This window comes from Typopeltis vanoorti, chromosome 3, assembly GCF_054136105.1.
Source record: "Typopeltis vanoorti isolate ZY-2024b chromosome 3, IOZ_Tvanoo_1.0, whole genome shotgun sequence".
Lineage (NCBI taxonomy): Eukaryota > Metazoa > Arthropoda > Arachnida > Uropygi > Thelyphonidae > Typopeltis > Typopeltis vanoorti.
In genome coordinates this window covers 21,274,767-21,302,710 of record NC_143551.1, presented here as the reverse complement: position 1 = coordinate 21,302,710, position 27,944 = coordinate 21,274,767, and the positions used below count along the sequence as shown (strand labels likewise).

Genomic DNA, 27,944 nt, shown 5'->3' with positions numbered 1-27,944 from the left:
GTGAACAAGCTACTACCCAGAAAAGCTGTAGTGCACCTGACCATAATAATAAATGCAATCTTAAGATTGCACTATTTTCCTTCCACCTGGAAACTGGTTGATATAATCCCTATACATAAGCCAAGAAAATTAGTTAAATACATAAACCTTCTAAAATTAGAAAACCTTCTAATTTTAGAAGGTTCTTTTGAATCTTTCTAGTAATGAAGTGTGGCCGGAGAGATCTGACTAACAATGCCGTGTCACCGCATATAGGGCCATGATGGATGACATTTTGTTGTGTGGGATATCTGACATGTATATAGAGAACAGCAGTGGAGACAGTAGAGATCCCTGCGGTACTCCGGCCAAGATGTGTCGCTGAGATGAGGTAGTACCATTGATCTTGACTTGCATGGTTCTGTTCTGCAGATATGATCTAACTAAATGTACCATTTTCAGTATGATACCGGTGAGATAAGTTTATGTAGCAATCCGAAGTGCCATATTTTGTCAAATGCATTGGATAGATCAATAAAAGCAGCTCCCGTATATTGACTCTAGTTGCAGTTGGTGGTAATATATTCCACAATTCTGTGGATTTGCTGGGTAGTACTATGGTGTTGCTAAAAACCGAATTGTTCTTTAAGAAGGATGTTTAGGTCAATTACTGAGGCTTGAAATCGTGAGAGGATGACCTTCTCCGCAAAATCCAATTAGTCTTATCTCCAACCTGGGTAAGATTGCGGAGAAAGGTATCCTCTCATGACTCCAAGCCTCAGTAGCAGAAATTTTGTTTGTAGCAGAAATTGCTTAAGTAGTTATGCATCTACTTATCGGCCTCTCTCGCATTCAAAGTGCCAATACGTGCCGTTGCAGTTTCTTACGCATTTATTCGTTTACTAACAAGCGAGAGCGGTGAGCGCTCCGATTCTGATCTGCGCACCGCTTTGAATAATACGCTATATCTTCGGGAATTTTTCGAATTTCTGGATAAAAAGTTAGAATCAGATTTTTAAAAGTACATACTTTCAGAAAATAATATTAAAAAATCGATTTTTTTGATCCTCTAAATAGTACTGCCTCCTTAAAAATATCAAATACTTACAAATTAGCAAAAAGAAAATGCCATAGAGGAAAAACCTGACGTGATAGAGAAAAATGGGTTTGATATTTGAAATCAGCGCACCCAAATTAGTAAAAAACAAGTCTCATATAAAAGTCAGAAAAAATTGTGTTGGATTGTGTAATCCAGTCGTGGGGTCGTAGAAGTAATTGTACAGAGGGATTCATACTTGGCACGTGGATAACCTCTTAAACTCCCTCCTAGAGAAGGGTGCGGAAGAGCTTCTTCTTAGCTGCAGAAGCAGAGGGAAATTGAACTTTTTTCTTCATCTCAATGAGAGAGAGAAGGGATCACCTTTCGAACGAGGGAAGAATTTTTATTCACGTTGTTTTGCCCGTTGAGTTTGAGCTCATTTCTCTTTGCTTTTATTACAAACCAAAGCTCTGGCAGTGGTGACAAGTAGATGCACGAGAGGGAAAATTCGCTTAGATTTTCAGTAGCACTGGATTCTTTCTTTCGTTTGTTCGTTATTTCTGTCGTATTAAATTCACTCAATTTATTCTACGAAACACACGGCTTGTGATAGGAACCTTTTTATAATTCTTCTCTTATATTTAGAACTGTGGAATTGTTCTTCATATTTTTGTATTCCTCCCACACAAAATTTAGCAATCCGAATATCAAAATCTTTCTAATCCTTCATTATCAAAATTATTTAGCTACTAGACAACTGAAGTGTCTAGTAGCTAAATAATATATCTAAATAGTCAACTAAATAATATAACTAAATTGTTACATGCATTTTCACCCCTTTCCTCTGCTAATCTTTCATTGATCATCTTGGGCACATTCAGCGTCCTCTGTTGAATGTGCAGAGGACGCTGAATGTACTTCTCTCGCTTCTCTTCGAATGCTCGCCATTCGAAGAGAAGCGAGCTTCTAGTGAGCTTTCCTAATTTAAAACTGGATCAGCATTGGTGAAAATTCCCAAAATGATCGCTTGATATTGCAGGCACATTTTACATCATCCAGCAATGAATGTTAAGTTAGTGACTTATCCGTTGATAAGACATGTTGGAATAACTTCAAAGTCTTTCCTTTTCGACAAATGTCCTATGTTTTCAATGGCTTCTAATCCCAGCTACTTTGGCTACAAAGTTTTTTTTTTTCATTCAAGAGAATGGCATTCTTCGCGACAGAGAATTCTGGAGTAAGAGGTCATATCATTCAAGTTTGAGGAGCATATTTTCTTGAACACTCCTCAGAAATAATTTTATCGTTACTTGGCATGCCCATCGCGAAGTACTGTTTGAAAAGCGAGATGTAACAGATAGAAGGACAAAATTTTATTCCAATAATCTGCTTATCCCACTAAACAATGGGATAAAAGATAAAAAAAGTTTATTTTTTTTTTCATTTCTCTTTTGTTTCTTGATTAGTTTTTGATAATAGCGTTTCCGTTTGGTTAAATCTTTGAAATATGTTTACAGCAGCCACTGTTGCCATGGCAACGGGCCTACTTCAGTTATAGAAGAAAATCCTGCTAAACGAGAATGTTTTCATGGAGAAGTAAGACGAGTGAAGGAAGCAAACGATGTATACCGTGTTTACGAAAATATATTGCGACCTTCTAAGGAAATGCCATTCGTACATATATCAGCTGATCAAATTCTCCGATTAAATCCATATCGAAGAAAAGGAACGATGCAAGAACTTCTCTGACTTTCAGTGGAGTGTCTTCAAGAGTTGTACGTTTTATCTTTCCGTGTGAGAGATCGTAAAGTTGTCAGACATCAACCCCCATGAAAAAAAAAGCAATGCAAAGTAGCATTAACGATCAGACTAAAATCAAATCTGAGATGGCCAGGCAAATATCATGCTGTATCAGCATACCAAATTTCAGCAAAATCCGTCCAGATAGATGCCGTTCTTATATATGTATGCATACGTATATAAGGCTTTCGGACAAGCAATGGACTGTGTAATTTAAGCATATATGAGAAATAATGCCGCAAAACAGAGAAACGAATTGTGTGGAAAACTTTAGTTTACGATCAGCTCAGTTGTAATATTAGGCTGAGATTGAACGAAATCATCTCTTTATCATCGTATAAACGTAAACTGAAGATCCAGAAAAGAAATGGGGACACGTTAAAGAGAAAATAAAGAATAAAAAAACTTGGATAACTAATGAAATGATTTCTCTAATGGAAGAAAGAAGAAAATGGGAAAATAAAGACACTCCAGAAGGGAAAATACAATATAGAACCCTGAATGACAGATTGAGAAGAGAAGGAATCACCAGAGATGCCGCCGAAGGAAAAATAGACGGAAAAAGATCCATAGGAAGAGTAAGGAAAACAGTGCTAGATGAAATGTTCAATGGAAGCAGGTACACAACCTTGAAAGAGAAGGCTCAGAACAGAAGAGAGTGGAAGGAACGTTTCTGCTACTAAAAGAAGAACCTTCTCAATTGCAGAATACTAAAGAGGTAGAAGAAGAAACATAAATTGCAGTGGTTTATGACTTTTTTTGTAATTAAACAATTTCTATATGTCACGAGAATAGCAGCACGTAACACATGAAACTGAAATTTGCAATTCATTTTGTCGTTTATTTGGAAAACAAACTCCACGTGGTAATAAGTGACACCAATCTTTCCATAACAATGATAGCACAAATGATTGTTAAGTTACATTAACTTGAAAAATGGACGTTGCTGTTTAATATTGTTGAGGGCGTGCATGATGCTTCCATTTAAATCAGGGAGCTCGTGACAGAAGAGCGAATGATTCATTGTTAGCAGCCAGAAACGATTATTTTAATATCCGTTCAAGATTAACGTAATTTCTGAAGTAGTTTATGTGGCTACAGAGGGTGCATGTAGGTTACGTGTCTTTCAGTTGAATAACTTACATTAATCTATTTAGACGGATTAAATGGTTCCAGAAGATTAACTAATAATTCTAAACAACACAACATATCTCTCAGCGCCCTTCAGAAACATCCGGTGGGGCGACAACCTCATAATCTCTATACTCCCGGAACATTAAATTGAAACACCGCTCCAATTCGAGGTGATGGAAGTGATTTATCCCAAAGTATCCGCTTTCAAGCCAACTGGAAGAGAAGACGATACGCGCAATAAAGACGCATAACATCAGTGAATAATTTCTTCGTGCATGCTGTAGCAATAAACCATAATCGCTCTCCTCACTAAAAACGATGCCCTTCTTGCTGCTCCGTGTAACTACAATTGCAACGTTCATCCAGGTGCTCTGGTAGATAGTTTAAAAATCAGAAACTGATTTTTAGACTATCATCTAATTTTAAATTCAGGAGTTTTTCTCTAAAAACTCCGGGATTCGTTGAATGTTCGGTTTCGTTATGTCCCTCCCCACATAGGTAGTTCAAATTTACCACAAAACACTATACAATCCATCATTTTAGAAAAAATATTCCGATTCTTTTTCACGTTTTCATTATGTTTATTTATTTCTTGCTTATATCACTTAATTCCGTTTTAATATTAACTGTCCCTAACATTCCAAGATTACACCAATTTTTTAAATGTTCAGCACATTCCCAAAATCTCAGTGCATATTTGTTGAATGTATTTATAAGTATTTGGGCCTCCACCTCGATAACAATCTGAAACTCCCACATCACATTTTAACAAATAAGGTGAGATTCATAAATTAATAGAACATATTATGTTAAACAAATTTGTAACTGCAGCATTCCTAAGATGCTTATACTAATCTTGGGTAAATTCCTCCCTACAATTTAGCATCACCTGTTGGAGTGGAGATTACTACAACAATCTGCTTCCTTTTATACGAATACAAAACGGAATAATTAGAGCTGCAGCCATTACTGACTTCGCACATTCTGACTAAAACATATACTGACACTTCGCAGAATATGTTTTCAGAAAAAAGATTGAGAGACTACCTCAGAGGCAATGCTCCCTCTAAGCTGTGCGCATGTGCGCGCGCACACATGTTTTACAACTAGCGCACAAAGAAAAAATATGCGCACACTAGATTTTCAAGATGAAATTAAAATTTATTAATTAAAGAAGTTCCACCTAAACATTAACCTATACATTTTTTTTAAATTACGGTAATTCGGCAACGCTCAAGCCTATAGCCTCGCATTTTTTATTACATTGTGGAAGTTGCACAAAGCTTATAAATTATTAACAGTAACCCTATTTGAGGCTAGCGATTTTATGCCAAAGTGAAAGGGGTGTGGCTTAAATGTGTACTTTTTAAGTAGCATATAGAATGGCGAGCGGTTTTTTTACATCTCAGGCCTGACTCATGGAAAATTCCCAAACGTGATTGGCTGATCAAATTAGTTTAAGATCATGACGAATTAAAACAATGGTTTCATCATAATTTTAATAAAAATAATTAAATACTTTTAAAAACTCAAATTAGAATACAATTAAATATATTGTAGCGTTTCAAATTTAATACAAGCGCTACTTGTATTAATCTCCTGTGGCATACATGTTACAATACTGCGATGTGGAATGCAAGGGGAAACCACCGCATTTCATTCCCAAGTAAAATCAGCAATGGAAGTCAAAATTGAAATCAAGATTGGCGATGGAGCCTTCACTGAAGGAGTCATGACCGGCAGGAGAAGTAAACGGGCTTCTCAGGTCGACAGCCAACGAAATCCTGGTACTTATTCAAACATGAAGACAAGAAATAAGCTGAATATTGGAAAATGGAATGCAAGAACACTGCTAGAACTAGGTAAAAAATAAAATGTGAAAAAGAAACGGAAAGACTTGAAATAGACATTGAAATTGACTCAAAATCTGGGCATTAGTGAGACGAGATGGGAGGGACAGGGTGATTTCTGGAGTGGAGAATTTCGCATAATATATTCAGGACAAAAAGAAGGGCTAGTCAGGTGTTGCAATAATGCTTCATAAAAGAGTTGGAAAGTTAATCACTACAATAATTAACTATAGTGAGAGAATCATGGAGATAAGCATTCGAAATGAACCAGTAGACCTCAATATTTATAATGGTCTACATGCCAACATAGCGATGAAGAAATTTATGAACAAACAATATAGCGATGAAGAAAGAGAAGAAATTTATGAACAAATAGAAGAAATCTGGAGCAGCTTTAAAGACAGAGACAATACAATAATAATGGGAGATTGGAATGCTATAGTGGGAGAAGAGAGCAATGATAATGTTTCAGGAAGATTTGGTCGTGGACGTAGGAATGAAAGGGGAAAGCAATTAATAGAATTTTGTACACAAAAACAGTTAGTTATAGCAAATACACTATTTCTATCTCCAAAACGAAGAAGATACACCTGAAAAGCGCCTGGGGATTCAAATAGATATCAAATATATTATATATTGGTCAAGAAAAGATACAGAAACCAAATAAAAAATTGCAAAAGCTATCCAGGTGCCGACATTAGTAGTGACCATAACCTTGTCTTAATGAAAACAGAACTGAAACATAGGAAACAAATCCAAAGATACAAATCAATAAGATGGAACCTTGAAAAATTAAAGAGTAAAGAGAAGCAACTGATCATAACATTCCAGAAAACATAAATAGTCAGAATAATATTGAAAACCAATGGAATATGATTAAATAGTTAATTACAAATTCATCAAATCAATTATTGAAAAATGCAGAAAAATAAAAAAGAAAACACTGGATAATAGATGAAATACTTGGCCTTATGGATGAAAGAAGAAAATATAAAAATGCTGTTAAAGAAGAAGATGTGGCCAAATACAAATATCTTAAAAATCAAATTACAAGAAAATGTAGACAAGCCAAAGAAGAATACGAAGAACAGTGTAATAACACAAAAGAAAACATAGAGAAAGCCTATAACGAAATTAACAAACTGACTTTCAAATTTAATAAGAACAGCAAAAACAATCAATGCCATCAAAGATGAAAATGGAAGATTACTAATAGAATCTGAGGATATATTAATGGAAGTGAAGAATTATCTTGAAAATCTCTATAATGGCGACGAACTTGATGTTGATATCAGCATAGAAAATCAAAATGAAGATAATCTAGGACCCCCAGTAATGCGAGAAGAATTTGATAAAGCACTGTCCGAAATGAGTAAGGGAAAAAGTCCAGGTGTAGACAATATTCCTGTGGAACTGCTACAAAATCTAGGTGATGAGACACAAACCTTACTCTGTCAGTTAATAGACCAAATGTATGATAGAGGAGAAATACCAAAAGAGTTTATGAAATCAACCATAATACCAATACCAAAAACGAATAATGCAAACAAATGCAGCCAATTTAGAAAAATAGCTTTAATCCCACATGTTAGCAAAATTCTGCTAAAAATTATTCAAAATAGAATTTATTCAAAAATAGATTGTCTATTGGATGAAGACCAATTTGGATTCAAAAAGAATAAAGGAACAAGAGAAGCAATACTCTGTTTAAGAACAATAATAGAGAGAAGATTAGACCTTAGTCAAAATACTTACATTTGCTTCCTTGATTTAGAGAAAGCGTTTGATAAAATAAATCAGCAAATACTCCTAAATTGTCTAACTAATATCGGCATAGATTTGAGGGAAATCTATGCCGATATTTGTTAGCAATATTTATTGCTGATAAATTATTTAGAAAAATAATTTATCAAATTTACAAAAATCAAAATGGACGGATTAAAATCAATGATAAGGAGAAAATAATAAATATCAGGAATGGAGTAAGACAAGGATGTATACTTTCACCACTTTTATTTAATTTATATATTGAAAAGGCCATTCAGGAAACTAAAGATAAAATAAATAGTGGCATAAAGATAAATGGTGAGCAAGTCATGTGTATAAGATTTGCTGATGACATAGCCCTTGTATCAGAAAACAGAAGAACGTTAAAAACAATGCTAGAATTTCTAATTAATAATCTTGAAAATATAAAATGAAACCCAACACAGATAAGACTAAAATCATTGTTACAGGCAAAATCCCTATCAATACAGAGCATATAGACATCAGCGGGGAACAAATAAAACAAGTGAAAAGCTTTAAATATTTAGGAAGCCTAATAACAGAAGATGGCAGAACAAGAGAAGACATAAGATCAAGAATAAACAACGCAAAAGCCCAATTCTCTAAGACGAAAAGAATTTTTAACAGGAAACCTCAACCTACAATTGAAAAAAAAGTAGTAAAGACATTGATATGGAGCATTGCACTGTATGGATGTGAAACCTGGATTCTAGGCAGAGAAGATGTAAGAAAATTGGAGGCTTTTGAAATGTGGTGCTGGCGCCGCATGAACAAAATAAAATGGACAGAAAAAAATCAAACCAACAAGTCCTGAGAGAGATAAACGAAACAAGAACTCTAATTAAATCAATCAAATTTAGAAGAGATAGGTGGTTTGGACATATACTTCGACATGATGGACTTGTGAAAAGAATAACTGAAGCAAAATAGAGGGGAAAAAGAAGAAGAGGCAAAGCAAGGAAAAGCTTTCTTGACCAAGTCAAAGACAGCACGGTTTGAGGAGTTACCAGGATGTTAAGAAGAAAGCCAATGACAGAGCGGAATGGAAGAAGTTGCTGCTGAGCTACCAATCCCAAGACTGATGCAATTAATGAAGAAACGTTTCAAACTTCTCTAATTTTTAAAAGGAATTTTAAAATAGTTGACTAAATAATAACATTCGTGTACATGCATTGAGATATCACCAAGTTAATTAAATCTAGTCTCTAGGCATATCTTTTAGCTCTTGTGTTGCTCTCGGCAATGTTTAGTGTTGGTTCAGCTTTTGCCTTGCCAAGTTATTCAGTGAATAGTGTACATTTTTAAATTTATAAAAATAATAAAAAACATTCTTCAAATAACAAAATTGCAAAACACTGATGCACCATGTCAAATTCAAAGGAAGCAAAGGGTGTGAAGCGAAAACGAACTGCTAGCTGCTTTAAAAGTGAATGGTTGGATGAAATAGTGAAAACTGCTACGCCAAAAGCTCATGAGTTGATAAACATTCAGCTGCGTGAAATATTTTTGTATGATACCACAATTGGTGTTGTTTGTATTTATTGTCGTGATGCAAAGGTTGCTGGGAATTTTGCTAATGGGAAGAAGTTTGATGTCACTTGGAAGTTGAACTTTTTGAAACGCCATTTGACAAGTAAAATATATCTGGATGGTGTGCACAAACTTAAGCAACAAAATTGTTCATTGCCAACAACAGGAGTACTGCATATGCTACGTGAAAATTCATATGACCGAGAGAGAAAACGATCAAACCTAGAGCAGATTAAAGTTCTTATTGGCAGTGTCTTATTAGTTGTTAAGATGAATAACTCTTTACTTTCAGTTCAACATATTAATGAACATATGGAAAAATGTGTTCAACTCCCAGACAGCTGGAGAAGCAAAAATGATGCGTTTGAATTTCTGAAAAAATCAATTTAATTGTTGAAAATGACATGTTTGAGCAAATTGCATCTGCAAATTTCTAGACCTTAACCATTGATGAAATCATTGATATAACTGTTAACAAATATCTCATTCTCTATTTTACGTTTAGATATAAAGATTACAATGAATATAAAACACATTTTCGCGGAATAATTCAGTTGCAGACATGTGATGCCTCCTCCATTGTGTTAGCTATTAAACAGTTTTATCAAGAAAAGAAACTTGATTTCCAAAAAATGGTGATGTTTACCTCTGATGGAGTTGCAGTGATGCTGGGAAAAGTTAATGGTGTCGCTGCAAAATTTAAATTAGAAGTTCCACATCTTGTCCAGCAATACTGTGTAGCTCACCGTGAAGATCTCTGATACGTGGAAGGAAATTAACCTAATCAGAGATATTGATACATTAATGAGAACAGTGTACACACTCTTTTCTCATTCCACGGTGAAAAGACATGAATTTAAAGAAATTGTCGAGGCGTCTGAAAATGAAGCTATTGCCTTCAGAGCACTCGATGAAGTGCGATGGCTACCCAGACATTTTGCATTACACACAATAAAAAGAAACTATGAGGGACTGATCACATATTTTGAAAAGGACAAATCAAATGATCCTGTGGTTAATTATTGTCACAATAAATTAACTAACGTGACATTCAAAGTAGCTGTTAATGTTTTAAGTGATGTTTTTGAAGAAATGGCTTCCCTGTGCAAAATCTTACAAAGGAGTAACCTCACACCACTAGACAGTCATCATTTTGCCAAAGGGAAGATTAACAAAATCAGGAATCGGTATTTACAAGGTCACGCTTGGCGGAATGACAGAGTAAATGCTGTACTTAAACAAGAAGAGACTGAACCAGTAGATACTAGGCCCCTGTTAAATTTTTTAAATTCATATAAATATCAGTGTTTGATATCTCCTCTTGTGATTTCTCATTTGGTAGTGAACATGTTAATGCCCTTTGTCTTAAATATCATGATTTTCTGGATGATACTACAGAAACAATTAGCAAAATGATATCACATTTCACACAAATGGTTGTATTTGCTCTTCAAAATGAGCAGTTTTGTGATTTGGCAAAGTTGATGGATATTGGAGGAACCTTCCTTGCATCTAGTGCAGACTGTGAGCGAGGTTTTAGTCTAATGAATCAAATAAAAAACCAACTTAGAAACCGTTTAGGAGAATGTCATTTGGATATGCTAATGAGAGTGAAACGTTACCAATTATATGGAAATTCAGTTAATTTAGATACTGTGTGTATAAAGAGTGGGTGAATGCCAAAGACAGAAGAGAGAATAAATAAAGAGATATAAGCTAGAACTAAACAAAATGAGAATTCGTAACGGGCTTATTATGAATGACAAGGTGGAATTAGTAATGGGAATATTTTATTGTGTATGTTCAGAGTTATTTGCAAAGTTGGAAAATTTAATTAAAGGCAATCAGTCACTAATGTTATCTTTTTTTTTACTTTATTTCTTACTTCTAATCAGATCAATATTAAATACATATAAAATATTTATGTTAGCTCTGTGATTGATGTCACACAGCTTACTTGGTGATGGTCATGATACACACACTTTGAATCCTATCTAGTAAAGTCAGTATCGTGTTGGCCTCGCATGCACGAAGTCCCCGGATCGAGTCCTGCCCAAGGCTTGTGAATCGTGATTTCAGACTGTTTACTGGGGAGGGCTACTGCCGCGTGTGGGAACACGGTGGGGAGTTGGGGTGACCTGGCTGACGTCCCATTGACACCAGAAGGTAAAGAGTGAACTAAAATCTTTTAACTTTTTTTGCTTAAATGATCAGTATGGCGACTCGTATGGGTGCGCACATACTTTTCAAAAGAAGGCAAATTTTACACACACGCAAATTTCTGCGCACACTCACAGCAAACAGTTAGAGGGAACATTGCTCAGAGGGCTAAATAATGTTGACCTTTATTTTAAATGTATATTATAAGAAATCACTGTAACTTACATATCGTGTCCGATCATGATTCTTATATATTTTGACACGTATATACCATGTTATGTGAGCCTTCGTAGATACAGTTAGTGGATTTTGCTTGTGACTGTATCGCGCAAATTTAATTTTCTAGTAAACGGCGGGATGGCTATTGTTTACTAGAAAATTGTTGCACATAAAAAATTGTAAAAACTCACTAACTTATTATAAACATTTTTATAAACTATAAAAACTATCCGATAATATATCTTATTCTATTTGTATATATAAGGAAAATATGTTTATCTATAACAAACTAGTCAGCCCAAAATAAATGTAAAACTAACAGAAAATGTTGAGAGTACTAAAATTGCATATTTATGAATACTATGCATATGTGATGTATATATTATATCTGTAAATAGCGTTTGTTCTTCTGGATGTTTATTCTGTTTGGTGGTATGAAAACCTAAGTTTCCTCTCCATAATTTGTTGTAACCTATTTGACACTCGTGAAATGATTTATTCTTTTCATGAGGGAATTTGTATATAAACCAAGTGCTTGATATTTAAAACGGACTTATGCTTCGAAGCAATGTGCCTGTAAGCTGTTTTTCCATACTATTAAACGACATTATTTCATTCACCCCCACACACATACTCAAATATACAGAGAACGAACTGCTAGAGAGAGATAACACGCAGTTATGTTGTCAAAAATCCACAGTTTCATTCAAAAAGTATTTACATAATTAATAGAACTTCTTGAAGCGATTTAATCTAAATTATTTAGTATAAAAATGGTTTTCAAATAGCATGTTCTCATTCGTAACCTATCGCTTATCGAAACTAAGTTTCAACTAATTGAAACACTTTTGATGGCGAAAGGTTGAAAAATTGAGTTTGAACTATGTTTCAAAGCAAAAATAAGATTTAGTAGCCGTGGATCGTAAACCTCTTATTGGGAAGGCTAACTGTATATGAGAGTGGGACCAATTACCCCACTTTCACATACAAGTGAGTAGAGAAATGTTCTTCGTTCATTTCCCATCTATCCAGAGAGAGAGAGAGAGATTAGTGCAAACAGCGCGCCGCTGGACACTGAGGTTTGCAATATACACGCGATCGGTCTAAATATTTTGTTCATAGTTCGTAACATGGATGCAATGCTACGAGCAGAATCCGATGTGAAAGAATGGAAGCTAGCGATAATATAATACTCGATCAAATCCTATCAGCAGCTTCGATAGTTTTCCAACAGGTGACTTTGACCTATTAAGTCTGAGATTGTGCGAGTGGCAATTTCACTTCAGCATCGCGAAGCACAGCGGCAATCGTGGGGGATCATTTTCCAGACAACATCCATCAGTAAGGAAGAAACGTCGCTCTTGGGAATGCGAAAATGCACGCGCAAAAAGAAAACGGGCGAATAGTGTCCACTTGTGAATTACTTATACAGGACGTGGCTGTTCTCTGAGGAGGGGGGAGAGAAGCGAACGTAGACCGAATCGATCGTCATGCGTCAGATGCACTTTACTTCCTCCAATAGGACATTTAGCTCTCTGGTCACGCACGAGTCCCCAGAATTTTCCCGTATCAATGAGCCGTTTCAGGTATACGGAGGATGAACAGACAGCCAGGAAGCAGTTGAGATCAAGGAATTTCAGATGTAGATTGACCGATGCACTAAAGTAGCTCTCTTTCCTTTCCTCCGACTTGGAGTGTGAAAAGAAAGTCAAATTAGATTCCTTCTCATCGGCATCACGATCTTGGTTTAAATGGACAGGAGAGAAGGCCGCTGGTCATATTGATTATGACCCACATAAGTTAAATAACTTTGGAGAAGGACCACAAAGGAAAATTGAACATTGAGAATTTGGTTCTTGTCCTCAGAATGGCAAAAACAAAGGTGGACATTTTAATCGCAGCAAACCAGATAATTTTTCGTTTAAAGGAAAAGTGCTTTCTACTTTCAATTAATTGGCGACAGAAATTGACATCGTTTTCTCTCTTCTTTGATCCACAGAAATACTGACGAAAACAAACTCCTGGAAAAGACGCTCAAAACGTGTCCATGGCACCTTGGTACCACCTGTTACATCGCCACAAATTTTATGTTGACAATTTCCCTCCAAATTAATCAGTTATCTCTAAACGCTGCATTATTATCAGACTGAGATTGTGGCCAGTCTACGTGAATTGATACATCTGACTCTTGGTCTGGTTAGAAATGTTAGCAAAATACTTGTTTTGCTAACTTTCCCTCTCTCATTCTGTTCATACAGAAAATAGACAGAATGGAAGATGTATACTGACGCCAAATATTCCTACAAGAATCCTACGTTTGAAGAACTTTGGAAATGTCTTCCTATTTGTTCTCTCTCTCTCCTATTTCTAAAAGTTGGTTTCCTTATGGAGCATCCAGTTCAAGGCAGAAGGCAGTTTATCACAGCGCGCCCATTGGCCTCTGCTCATAGTTCATTCATCATCTTTTTTTTTTACTGATTATCAGAATCACATTAATAGTTCGAATTCCATTTAATCGGATTTTATTATCTACGCCACAGTCATCATCATCAGTGATAACTGGCAAATTGTGTGAACTATATTTTCGGTCACGGTGATATTTGTTTATAATTAGAGATGCGCGTTTGCCATTTAAATAAAAATGCCTCCGACCTCCAAGGTTAGGCTAAGGGGGTTTTATGTCCTCGGTGCACCACAATGGTTTACTAAGACACAAAAGTTTACGGTTCAGTTAAATGCATTCCTACAGTGCATCCAAAATAAGCGTATGATCATTATAATAAATGACCAATTAAGCATGAGCATCGAATAGGCATTTGATGAAAGTTTTTCCACTCGGTTATGGGTACTATAAATTAAAGATATATATTACTTCAACCTTCGTATCACCTCTGGGTCTGGCTTCCACTGAGGATACCTCAATAAAGGTCGAAACCAGTCTGGGTAGTGACACTTCCCATAATTCATAGCATTATGGGATACTAAGGTAAGTGATGTGAAGTCATAAGCTTCAATATACGAGTTGCCTCAGTCTTGGAAATAGTTCAGATGCAAACTTGTTTGCTTACACTTGGATAAAGGATTAAACCAAGAATATAATTTCTTGGCATCTTTAATTTATCTTATTGGCATATTATAAGCGGAACTTCAGCAGCCTGTGATGACCTATACTCACAAATTAGGTTCTCGCTAGTGCATGATGAAATGTCATTTGCGAAGTTTCATCTGGAGTTATCGAAGAACGAGATGTAATAGACAAATAGATATTAATTTATATATATATATATATCCGCTATAAACGCCTTTTATTTTCTCTATAGGAACTTTTAACTCTAATTTTTGAAGACTGAGGAAGCAGTGCAGTCTCTCAATCAGAAACAGCTGGGACGAGAGTATCACTACTTATAAACGTCATAGAGTGAAGAGACGGCTGGCAGAGTTCCTCCATCTCGTCGTCGTAATCATAACACTATATTTATTATCTGAAATAGTGTGGGTTCTACAGACGGACGTAAAGCCCGATTGTTCGTGCGAAGACACACAAAAAAAAAAAAATTCGTGCCACAGATTCGATTAACTCAGGAACCAATCGAAAAAGGGTTTACACAGAGTTCGTCTAGTCGGTGATTAGAATCGAACATTTGTCATTCTTCGAAAGGCGTAGCGCTGTAGAGCGTAATCCTCACTTCCACTGAACTAAACACACTCTGTAGTTATAATTATGTTATTCCCATAATCTTGTTAAAGGATGTTGTGCTAACTTACGCTTGGAATCGCCGATAGTTCTTCGTCATGAAACTCTTAGATTTCGTTCTCCGAGTTTCGTATCCGACTTTAAAATAATGAGGGATTTATTATCCCCTTAACTTAATTTACGCCACCGGAAAAAAAATAGCCTCTTGGCTCTTTAACTTTATGTCTATCTCCAGAAATTTAATTCAAACTTTGTCAATTAATCAATACTGTGAAAAGTTCTTTCATTGGATTCAAGCGAGTTAACTATGACCGTACGCTTTCACAAAACATTATTTCCGCTTTCTTTCGACACGTGTAAAATTATTTCACTCGCAGTCCATGCTTGTGTGATGACAGCAATTCCTTTCCCTGAACACCACACATTTCCGAATGTAGGTCGAACTTAAATGAACTGAACTAAATACACCTATTAATTGTGTTATATTGTTTAAAATGTATTTCGATTAGGAGTACATTGAGTACACAGGAATATAAACAGTATAAAATTGAAGTCTTAAGGGAATTGTAAATTACTGAGTTACATTACATTCGCCTATAATTAGGATTAGTCCGTTCCTTCAACTAGCAAAGTCTCATAAGAATAGAATGTTAATATAATAAATATGATTAGGATCAGAGAAAAAGTTTAAACTTTCTTTGCAACTGTTATTATTCCCAGCTTTTATCGGTTATTCAACAAACAGTAACCGGCACATTCACATTTTCCTACAAAGAGCTGGTTGACTGATTGTATCCTGCAACACTGCATCCGAACTCAGTCTGAGGTCAAGTGGAAGTTCCATCCACGCTTCATTCAAACCTCAATACTTACAGGATATCTGAGACATGGACCATGGTAATATCACATTCTCATGCGTAACTATCCAAATAAAATCTCATTTTTCTGGACATGCAAGGGGGTGTTGTGTATTGCACAATTTTGTTAAATTTCTGTACTCCATCGGCCTTTGTTTTACATTAATGTTTACTAAAAAAACTGCTTTGTAATCCATTAATTCCGTATTACTTGTAATATATGTACAATACGTACACAGCCGAAACTTTCTTCTTTTCGCTTCCTTCGAGGACAGTAAATGCGACTCGAAGATCGAAATTTTCATCTTCAAATTATTCATTTAAAAGGATTGTTCAACATTAAACATACCATAATAGGATTACGGCAACAAAGAACACTGATTTTATTTCTTCTTTTTTTACTGTAACTGAAAAGTCAGCATTAATTGGAAGACGTCAGACAGAAAGGATTAAAAGAATGGAAGAATAGAAATTAAACTAAGAAATTTTTAAATGTCGTCTTGAGTTACTAAAGATGCTTCGCAAAGCATTAATTGTTGAAGACTTGCAGCGAAGAGAGGAAAGTAAAGGGATAATTGACACTTATGTAATCGAATACCGTTTCTTATTCCAGTTAAAGAAATATAATTTAAAAATACCAGGAAGTAATAAGCGTTTGAAAGAAAAGCAGTTCCATGTTTGTGACATTCTTCAATAATCACGAGCGTGTAAAGACAAATCCCCTCCCACATTCTTATGTTGCTGACATTTAATTAGCAGAAAGCATCCAGAATGAATGTAAAAGTTTCCAGTTGAAAGGTTTTCAATAATGTCCCCCCCCCTCCTCACACTAAGCCTCCAAGAGACTCACAGTAAACGGTTCAGAAAAGTTGGTCGATTGCGAAGATTGTTAGGGAGAGTTACTCGCGCATGTTTCCCCGTTATGTATCCTGTTGTAACAACCCATCAGTGATTTCCATTCTGTACAAGACAAAAGGATTTCAGAGGAATGAACTCAACATTTGCATTTCGTAAGGGAAATTTACGAAATTTTTGTGACTACCAGAGAAACACAGACAAAGAGGGAGGGTGGAAGAGAGAGATCTTTCATACAATTCTTACATGGCATACGTGAAATTGTATGCAAAAGCTCCCAAAATTTACATCCATTTAATCTCTTCCTCACAATTCAGAGATCATGGCTACTGATCGTTGCGACGTCTGGAGTTGAAAACTGAACTCATGATCTAAGGCAAACACAAATATCAGAAATATTTACCACACAAAGAACCTGACTGCAATTTTAATACTGTTTATAGATACCAACGGCTACAGTTACTATATCATCTACAAAACTATTTCCTTTGTGATCTCATTCTGCGGATTCATGGGTTCTGACATTTCAGAAAGCATTTCATATACTCAATTTTGTGTGACCTGTCCTCATCCAATTGATATACGCATCTCAACAGCCATCTAGCGGATGAGAAAATCCCTCCTATGCACAATCCATTATTGATTTCCTTCGGATAATCTCTGAAATTTCTGCATATTTAACAGAGATTATTTCACTTCGAAAACTGCTCAGTTTATTTATTTCTCACTTAGTTTTATACTTCAATCACACGCTGCCTTCCTTCTAAAGATATTAGAAAGTTCACAGTATATCTTGATAATATACATATTATACTAAGAACAGGAAACATACGAAAAAATCATTATTTGTCGCCGATTTCAAATGTACACGAGGATCAACAAATTGAGAAAAAAATCACTGTTGTTTCTTTTCTTCATTAAGCACCTCTAATTGGGTTGACCATTTCCCTCGTGAGAATTCAATTTCCGATTCACTGGCGGATGATGAAGAAGGAAATTCATTTTAGTTTAAGGACTCACCATCGGATTTTCCGGTTCAGGTTAGGAGAGAAGCATCATCTACATTATAAGTATCTTGCGTCCATTGAGAATATTCGTAATTATTTAATTAGATTATTACAAAATGCCTGCAGCGCCATATGATGAGAAGCAGAACCTCATGGCTAATCCAGCTGGCTTTATAATTATAATTTTCCGAGACTGAAAAACACCCTTCGCTGTCTGTGTATATTGTTATGACTAATGTTGCTATAGCAACGGTAGGCTTTCACTAATTAATGTGATTTAAAGTTGTTTCATTCAAGTCATTTTAGAAAAGGAGATGGAGGAGTTTCACCTTCAAATACACCGTAAAAAAACAACGAATAAAAAAGTCGTATGAACAAGTATTGCGCACATATTCGAATAGCTGAACTCCACATTTGCAGATTTTAATTATTATTGCTTATTATGAGAAATTATCTGCAACTGATGATAATTCTTAACTGTAGGCATTTTTATTGCTTGAATCTGCATTGTATTGGTTGTCTTTGCAAAGGCAACCAAGACGATGAAGTTCCATGATTCGATGTCATGGAAACGGCTCATTAAATGTAGAATAATGAGCAACGCGTGCGTGTCTCATTCTCGAGACATGCCAAACACGCTTGTAAATTTCCAGATTTTGGCTTGGAGGGTGGAATGCGTTTCCGGAGGTGGTTGTGAGTGCTTCATCTGTGAAGGGGTTTAAGGAGAAGTATGATAGGTATTTATTCCGTGAATAATGGTTAGTGTGTCCATTTTGTTCGATTCTGAGTCAGTAGTGAGGATGGTTCGTTTCTAAAATATGTTTTATTTTCAGAAGCAGTTTGCTTATATGTGGGTTTATTTTAGTTATATTAATGCACCCTCAAAAACGTGAAACCTACAGTAGATATTAGTATCACGGGTGAGCAGTAATCCGATTTCCGTGCTCCAGAGACCAGTCACTTCTTGCCTCAGGTAAGCATTGTAGGGATCTTATAAGAGACGACAAAAACTGTCTACTCCTACAGTGTGACATTCAAAAATATCCACGGTTAAATCGGGATTCGAACCGACAGTCTATTGCTCTCAAAATCCCACTACCAGCGTGTCAGCTTAAATGCGGATAGCGCCGCAATACTAACACGACCGCTTCGTCCTTGTCTGCTAACTAAACGACTCCAAGATAGCATCGCTACTTTTGTAAAAATGGTTCTGCGAATGGAGACTTTAAATAAACCCATAAAAAATCTCCCGTCTTCTTCACCAGAAGGCTATAATCTCTCTCCCCAAAGGATATATTCAATTGTTTAATACTAAAATCCCATGGGAGAAAGAAAGAAAATACTTAGGTATGCAGTTGGACAAAGAACTGCGATTCACGTTAAACGCATTTGCACGAAAGCATCCAAAGCTATCGTTTCAATTTTAGCTTTTGATGCAAGAAATAAGCTATTACTCTAGTAATAAGACTTATAATTGCTTACGCCGTTTTACGCATGATACCATATTCTTCATGGTTTCTCAGAAATGATCAGTTTTACTGTGATACCAACATCCCATTTATCTCATCTTTTCTTCGTTCAGTAGAGGTAAAATACTTCTCAAATGATTCATGCACTCAGATCAACTTACCAAACAATCTGCAGAATACAACGAAATCTAACAGCCGCCAAAGGGATAGCTTGAAGCTCACAAACTACTCATAACCGTATTACTTTTTCCACAGACAAAGGGCGAAAATGAAAAGCATATGCTTAGTATCCAAAAGGTACAAACAGGCTTGCTTTTCTTTCTATAACTGTCGTCTTTGGGATGGCTTATTTCCTATAAAGACGAAAACATAATAATAAATTAAAATCACTCGTTGAAATAAATCAAAAAGCAATTGTCGTATATAATTAACAACTAAATTAATAAAGCATTATGATGAGTGAGTTCATTTCCGGATAGATGGATTCGCAATGAAACAACAAGAGGTCATCTCTGGAAACCGAGTAACAATGTGCTTAGTAACCATGTGAGGATTAGATTTTCGCCAGAAGAAGAGTGAATGATTGGAATGCCTTACCAGTTACAGTTGTGAATGATTCGTCTGTTAATGAGAGTAGAATAGATAGTGGGTGGATAGTTTAGATATGCCATTATGAGTCTTCGGGCCTGATGGAAGCGCACATGCAATAATAAAAATCGTCTGTAAACAAGATACTTTTCGGTCAGTTCTTAAAGAACTTAATCTTTCTTTTTGTAGCATTGCTCGGTTCACTTCAATATCGTTGTAGGAATGACCATTGAATAATAAAATATTTATCTTATACGTATTCGAAATAGATCAACGATCATGAAATTCTGTAGTTCGTTTTACGTATCCTTCCTTTTTTAAACATTTGTTTCACAGTTAAGTTTAAGAGGACTGTTTAGTAATATTAAATACCAAGTTCCTATTTATGCCTTTCGAAACTATAATGCTTATAGTTTAAGAAGAAAATAAAAACAGCAAGTCTTTCCTATTTTAAGATACCGTATACTTTAGGACAACTGATATAATAGCGAGTCGTTTAGTCGTCTCAAACAAACCAAAAAGAGGGCATCTCAAATAAGTGATATTGGTTGTCTTTTACTTTTAGGGTATGTGGATTCATAACGCATATTCCTGAGCAGAACATTGGGATCACTACGTATGAGAAGGGGGGAAGGGATTGTATCTGAAGGTCAATCACGTTACAAAGTTCTAGGTCGAGTGTATTTCCCCATCTTCTACGTATCCATTAAATGCCTATTACCTACCGAACAATATCTTTTAATTTCCAGTTAATATAAGGGAAAATCAGCTCCCGTTAATAAACATCGATTTTTGAAGTCCATTGGATCTGTTACAAACTGGAACATTTTCCACTTTATTTTATGTCAACTCCAGTCACAAAAGTTAGGCTGCCTTCTCAATCACAAAGGCCTCCTAAAGTAGAATGGTGTTTTTCACACGACAATGAAAACACCACGTAAGCTTTTCTTAAATGCCACAGTGGAAATGTCAATTGTACTTTGAAACATTGTACAACTGATGGAGATAAAGCTGTCTCTTTAATATTAAATTACTTATGCTTAAGGAGAAAGGAAACGTGGGATGGGGGTATAAACCTCTTTCTAACATGTCTATTATAACATAACAGACGTTGCATAAATTACACATTTCATTTTAAAACAAAAAACATCGCAATGAATTGTACCTACTTTATAATCAGGACAACATCTGTCCATTGTCAGAGTTGCATTAAAACAGCAGCAATTTTTTAATGCAATCAATGGAATCGCGTATCAGTGTGAGATGCCTGTATCTAATTTACCCTCAAAATGGTGGGGCAATTTGATTCTATTTTTCCCTCACCATCCTTAAGTGTGTTTACTATAAGCATTTATATAGCAAACAACAAGCAGAGATATACAGTAACATTAGAAATAGGCAATACAGGAATTTCTCTCAGTACAGCTATATGGAAAGCACTTGTGCCTTCCACTTTCGAAAAAAGCTGTAGATTTAGAAACGTTTCTATACATAAACGCATTGAAATACATTTTATCCCATCCGTAATATTGATGTGATATTTAGAATGTTAGAGCAAAAATAATTGCCAAGTCAGCGATTAAATAACATCTAAAACAAACATGCTTGAGATTACTGTCCCCATTTGAAAAGGACTCGTCTTAGAGCGCCATAAAGACAATAAAAGTATTGTGATATGCAGGAAAATATTCATCCGTTGTCACATTGCATCAAAATATTTTGGTTTTCTTAATGCAGTCCACGTGTTGTATTAGAGGGAAATTACAATCTCATCAACTAAGCAAATTTAAACCTCTAAAACACGAAAAACATTTTTCAAGAAACCAATACGTTCAGCATGTATTACTAAAAACCACTTATTTACTTTCTAAAATAAAATATGAGCTATTAAAATATTGAAGAAAATCAGAACTTACTTGTACGTTGAACTAATTTACTTCTCGTCGATTCCGTATTACCAGGAGCCATGGCGGTCATTGTGAAATTTTCTTTACGTTGCTGAAATCTGAGCTTGTCTTTCTTTCGTTCTCTTGCTTCTTTTTCACGTCTCGTTTCCCTTCGAGTTGCTGCAACTTTAACCTTTTAAAGTCTGGTTCCATGGGTTCGTAGACATCCTCGGTGGTATCGTGCAGACCACGTGGTGGTCTCTTTACGAAAGGGATTTCTGCATTATAATCGATTCCTTTTCTCTTCTTCCGCTGCGGTTTCACTTCGATTCCTGCCGCCCGTAGTTCACGGACTTTCTGCAAATGAGCTAACCTTCTAGCTTGTTCCATTTGCATCTCTCTGGCTCTCCTTTTGGCCTTTTTACCCTGAGTGTTGGCGAGTCGGGCTCGAGCTTCGGCGAGCATTTCTAACTCGTCATCGTCCATCACTTGAGGATCGGGAAGGGCTGGTTTCGTTTCTGGATTCAATATTTCTCGACGGGAATTATTCATGATCTCCTCATAAATGTATTCTTCTTCGTTTTCTCTTACTTGGCCCCGAGAGAGTAGAAATTCGAACCGTTCCACGCACTGCGCTGCTGGCCTTCCAATAATTCCAGAGATTGTCCGCATCATCTTTACCAAATGGATGAGTTTTTCCTCTTCTTGTAGAGACCATTCCGTCCTTTTGATGAAGGGATGCAGCCATTCGTACCATCGGGCTTTACACTCCTTTGGAGATTTCCGCAGCAAGCGAGCAATTCGTCTCCATTTAAACTTTCCGAATTTCGTCATTGCCGCTTTTAGAATCTCGTCCTCTGTGTTTTTCCATAAGCGAATTTTGGTCGGTGGACGAGACATCTCCGCAAACTGCAAGTAAAAAAAGCAAGACAATTATTGTAGAAAATAATAATAAACACGAGAATTTTGCAAGAATAATACAAAATAATCAACTGAATTTACTTACTTTTTACCTTCCTTTTTTTTTCTCAAGAACGCAAAATCACACCTTCACTGTTGATCGAGAAACGGGAAAGTGAGCTGCTTTGTACGGTGATCTGTAATTTTATATGAACTGGTGACGTGGCAACTAGCATAGCAACAGGAGAAAACGCGGGAACTACTTCAGCCAATCAGAAATGGATGTAAGATATTACTTCTTTAGTATTGGTTGAAGGTACCGCCACAACAACAAGCAACGTTGTGTGTCCTTCGGCTGGTTTGACTGTCTGGATATAATCCTGTTTGTGGGATAATGAGTCACAAACAAGGATTCATGTTTCCGGTAATTCATGTTAGAATTACCGCTTACTTTAAACGTTGAATATCATGTCGGTTTAAATTAAATATTCTGTAATGAAAAAGGAAAAAACTGTTTTACATAATCTAATTAAACGTAAGTGTGTAAGGATATTTTGTGTATTTTCGGTTATGTTTTGTCAGCTTGTTTTAGAAAAATCAATAAATGTCTGAAAGTGTTCCCGATTCAGTTAAAACGCTAACATTACATATAAGGGTTCCAGTACTCTAGGAGCTGCTGCATGGGGTGGAAAGACAAAAAATTCCCAGGATGGTTTTAGTGATTTGTGTTTAAATTCAACTTAACTTCTGATATGATTGGAAAAATATTCTTACTTTTAGATGAAAAAAAAAAAAATTCGTATTTCGTGTACCTTTCATTTAAAATTCGAAAAAAAAAATGCGCTGCACACTTTAACTAGGTAATGCAAAAACCAACTTTGTTAATTAACTAAATATCGTTAGTTAAATTAAGTTTTTTATTATTACAAGCGCACAAATATTACCTAATGGGTACCTATCTTCTGGTTAGGTTAGCTGAGGGGGTGTTCTGAAGCAAATAAAGCCGATCACAATTCCGAGTATTTAATTATTAGTACAACTTAGTGATTGATTGCATAGTAAATTATTTTATCGGCAAGCACAGATTCTTATGAAGCATTCAGATATGCAATCCTCACCGTAGATCCTCCTTCTGCTTTTGGGCGCTTAGAATCAGACATTTTTTCATTTTATAGCCTGTATATCTAAGCCCTACTTAGCACACAGTTTTTGTTGATTGTACTTGATATTACAAATGCTGCAAAATATTTTGACCGCCTTCTACATCATCTCCCTGAGATATTCCACACAGTATGTGAACATTCATGTTACAATATAGACAGGTGTGTGTGTGTGTGTGCACCAATAGTTTCCTGTGAGCATACAATGCAGATTGATTTGTTATAAATGTTGAAGGTTGAATTTCCAATTCTGAAATATAAAAATAATACAAGTAATTCGTGTGTATAATTAAGAATGAATAAATTTTAAAAATTTAAGATATAAATTACAAATTTTTATGCATATATGCAAATAGTTTTGCATATTTGTATACGAATATTTATATTTTTTTCTAAAATTAGTGTACAAATGCACACACAATCATGCATTGCCAATACGCTACATCATCATCATCATCATCATCGTTGACTGAGCAGAGAGTAAGAGTGCTACGTTGTAGAGTATCGCTCATTCTTTCTAAAGATTCATTTAATTAAAAAATAATATTGACCATATCTTTCGACAACAGCTTACGTGAGCACTGAATAAAAGCACAACCTACAAAGTATATTGTTTTGAACGAACAATGAAAGCTGACGTCATCTGTTTAGTTACCAAAAATAAAGCAAGCTATTACTAGAAATAAAGACGTACAAGTGTTATGTACGTATCTATTCTGTGAGCATCCATTTCATCTGATGATCAGGTCAGTTGATATTTTTTGAGCCGGATCGCAAAAATTGTACATCGAGGAATGAAAAACTGGAGTTCTGGTAGACTTATGCAGAAAGATTCCTTGTTATTTCTGAAATACGTTCGAACAAAATTATGCCAAGAGAAGTAGAGCATCGAACAGCACTATAATACTTATTTCGAATAGAACAGTTCGAAATAATTTGAATGTTTGATTTTTTTCGATTTATGTTCATAGTGACATCTCCGGTGTTTTTCTTCTTGAGCACATTTTTCATGTTTAGCGAAGTCTCTGATAAATTGTTGGCTTTCTCTTAGCCGCAGCATCTCTCCTTTGAAAGGAAAAGTAGGATTAATAACTGACAAGCATAATAGATTTGCCATGTAGCCATAGCAGTCTCTTTCTCTGGAAATTCTTAAAAAAAACGAACCCAGATTTCATTGTTACTTAGGTTATCTCGATGACTGTGGCGGCAAATATTATCTGCTGGGTCGGAAAGACCCACTAATATTATCATGTAAAGCGCATCATATTTCACATACTTTAATTCTGCTAATTTTGAGTTTTTCAGTTATTCTTTCATTGTGTGGATGTTCTTCGAGTGATCTGAATCTTTGGATAATGTTACAGTGGGAATGATCTCGATATTATCATGGCGATGTTTTCATGAAGGTCAGTATTCCGTTCACGTAAAGGAAGTGAGGGCGTTGTGTTGTTTCAAAACCAATATCGGTCTCGATGTCTATTTCTTCAAAGACCAAAACGAAACACACTATCATAGAAGAGCGGATTGATCTTGCTCAGTATCGCGCTGTAAATATGAAAGCGGTAACTCATTTTTAGCAAGGCGAAAACGATCCTGAAAAACTGCTTGCTTACAAATTCATTCTTTGTCTATGTACTTAACAATATACTTAAGACTGACAAATCCACCGTTATTTAAATAAGGATATCGCTGAATTTTCCTATCCGATCATTACTTTTCTAAACGTATGCTCTGCATACGTTTCTAAACGTATTTATAAATTTATAAATCTCAGGTCTTTCGAACATTTGCTTTCTTCAATGCCATTACCCTCTGAAGAAAGCAAATGTTCGAAAGACCTGAGATTTTCTCGAAACGAGATTTAAACCAAAGTCAGATAAAAGAGAATGCAAATGGTTTCCTTCCACCTTTAAGGTTTGTATCAACATCATTAATTCCTTTGCGTTTCAAAATTGAAGAGAGCCAAAGAGTTATTACACGCAACTATAGAAGTTTCCACAGAGAATGTGGTTTTAATAGCATGAGTTCTTTGTCCAATTACTGGAGAGAAACCAGAATGAACCTCATAGAGCGTTGTAATGGGGACATTTCCATCCACAAGATATTCGGTTCCAGCTTGCCTCTCTAGGCTTTCATTGTTCCAATATTTATCATTCAGTACAAAATCGCACAGGTGCTCATCTCCAGAAAGCGCGTATCTTTTATGGATGTCTGTACATTTAAAAAGAGCAATACCATTAAACAAATCTGCTTCATTTCATATTATCAAGTGCTATTTGGATCAAGTCATGCAACGATTATTTAGAAGCCTTTTACTAAAATAAAGAGCCAAAAGGCTTCAGTTCGGCCATACAAAATTATAAAAGTCAAGTGGATATAAAATCCAGCATTATTTGAAAGCCGAATGCAGGAACTATACGTTTCGTACGAAATTTCACTAAAGAGCTTACTGGAATACACTCGCCGGCATTTACGAGTTCTCCTAGCGTGGACATTACACATGATATGATCGCTGCCCAAGCGTCCATATATTTGCCTGCTATTGGTCAATTTTGATAAGGTTAGCTGTTTCGAACTGGTTGATTCTCCTCACTTACGAGTTAACCGACCAAGAGTTCGCTTACGAAAAATACATCTCTCCGACACTTCGAGTTCCTTAGTACTCAACGAGAGTTTTTGCTCCTTTAAGTTTTCTGCCTGGTCTCTGAGGAGAACGAACCAGTTTGAAGCAGCTGTCAGGCCAGTGAAACCTTATCACAATGGACCAATATAAGGCGAATATATGGACGCTTGGGCAGCGATCATGTTTTCTATAAGGTCTCCGCGCTAGGGCAACTCGTAAATTCCGGAGAGTGTATTCTCGTAAGCTCTGTGGTTAAAGTTCGTATGAAACTTTCATAGTTTGTGCATTCGGTGTTGATATAATTCTGGATTTAGAAGCTTTTTAATTGCATGAAATGATAGCATTTTGGGAAGAATACTGATTTGGATATCTAACATCAGCGATCAAAACAATGGAATGGTCTTATATATACCACAGCGCATAGCGTGAGTTGTGGATAACACGAATAAGAGAGAGTGAAAGGCCTGTCCCATTCAAGGCATTTTATAAGCAGCATTTCACATTGCAACGTGAAGCATCTGATCTCCTATCAATGGTTATATGGATTAAAGTTTCCAGTTTAAAGCGATAATCAGCTGGTGTCGGGACCATTAAAACTGTACCACTGCAGATTTTACCAGAGTCGTGTTGTCAGATCGTTTCCGTTGTAGCGAGCTGACTTAAGGGTGCGACGTCGAAAGCATGAGGCCATGGCCCGTCATGCCAGGTCGGCTATGTTTAAGGACGTACTGGCTCTACGATCGTTTGGGAAGCCTTCTCATATGATTCCACTTAGTGTGTCTGGAGAGCTCCTTAAACGCTTCGAGCTACCAGAATCTGCTGACGGATCCTCTACACACTTTCATCGCATTCGCGCATCCTGCAACCGATGATCTATTTCAGTAAGACAATGCTCCGCCTCACCTGGCAATAACCACCCAAGCATGACTCGAGGAACACCCGTTCTGAGTTTAGGATCTTCCACTGATCCTCGAGGTTCCTGATTTAAATCCGATTGAATCTCTCTCTGGGATGATAGAGAGAGAAAGAGAGAGACATCAGATCCACGTATCCTGGAGACCGCAGTTGTAGACAATGCTATAAGAGGTATGGCTGGAATTACTTCCGGAATCTGGTGGATTCAATGCCTCGGAGAGTATGGGCTGTTAAGTGTATGTATTTATAATGTTTTGTTCATTGGGTGTATTGGATAATGTAGATTTGTTCTTTACTATTCATTTTTTTAATTTATTATTATTATTATTATTATAGGTTAGAGACTAATCACCAGCAGAGCAATAGCGTAAAAAAATAAATAAATAAAATAAATGCTAAAAATTTAAGGACACGTCTAATAAAATGTAAATGATGGATGATGTTGGATGTACTTGTGTTAATAAATTGCCTGGCAATGAGACAAGTCAGGT

The 27,944-nt window shown here is 36.0% G+C and overlaps 1 pseudogene; it reads right to left on the bottom strand.

The window, feature by feature from the left end:
• Positions 1–21,874: 21,874 nt before the first annotated feature.
• LOC150107979 (cell division cycle 5-like protein pseudogene) lies at positions 21,875–22,755 on the bottom strand (annotated as a pseudogene).
• Between the last annotated feature and the right edge of the window lie 5,189 nt (positions 22,756–27,944).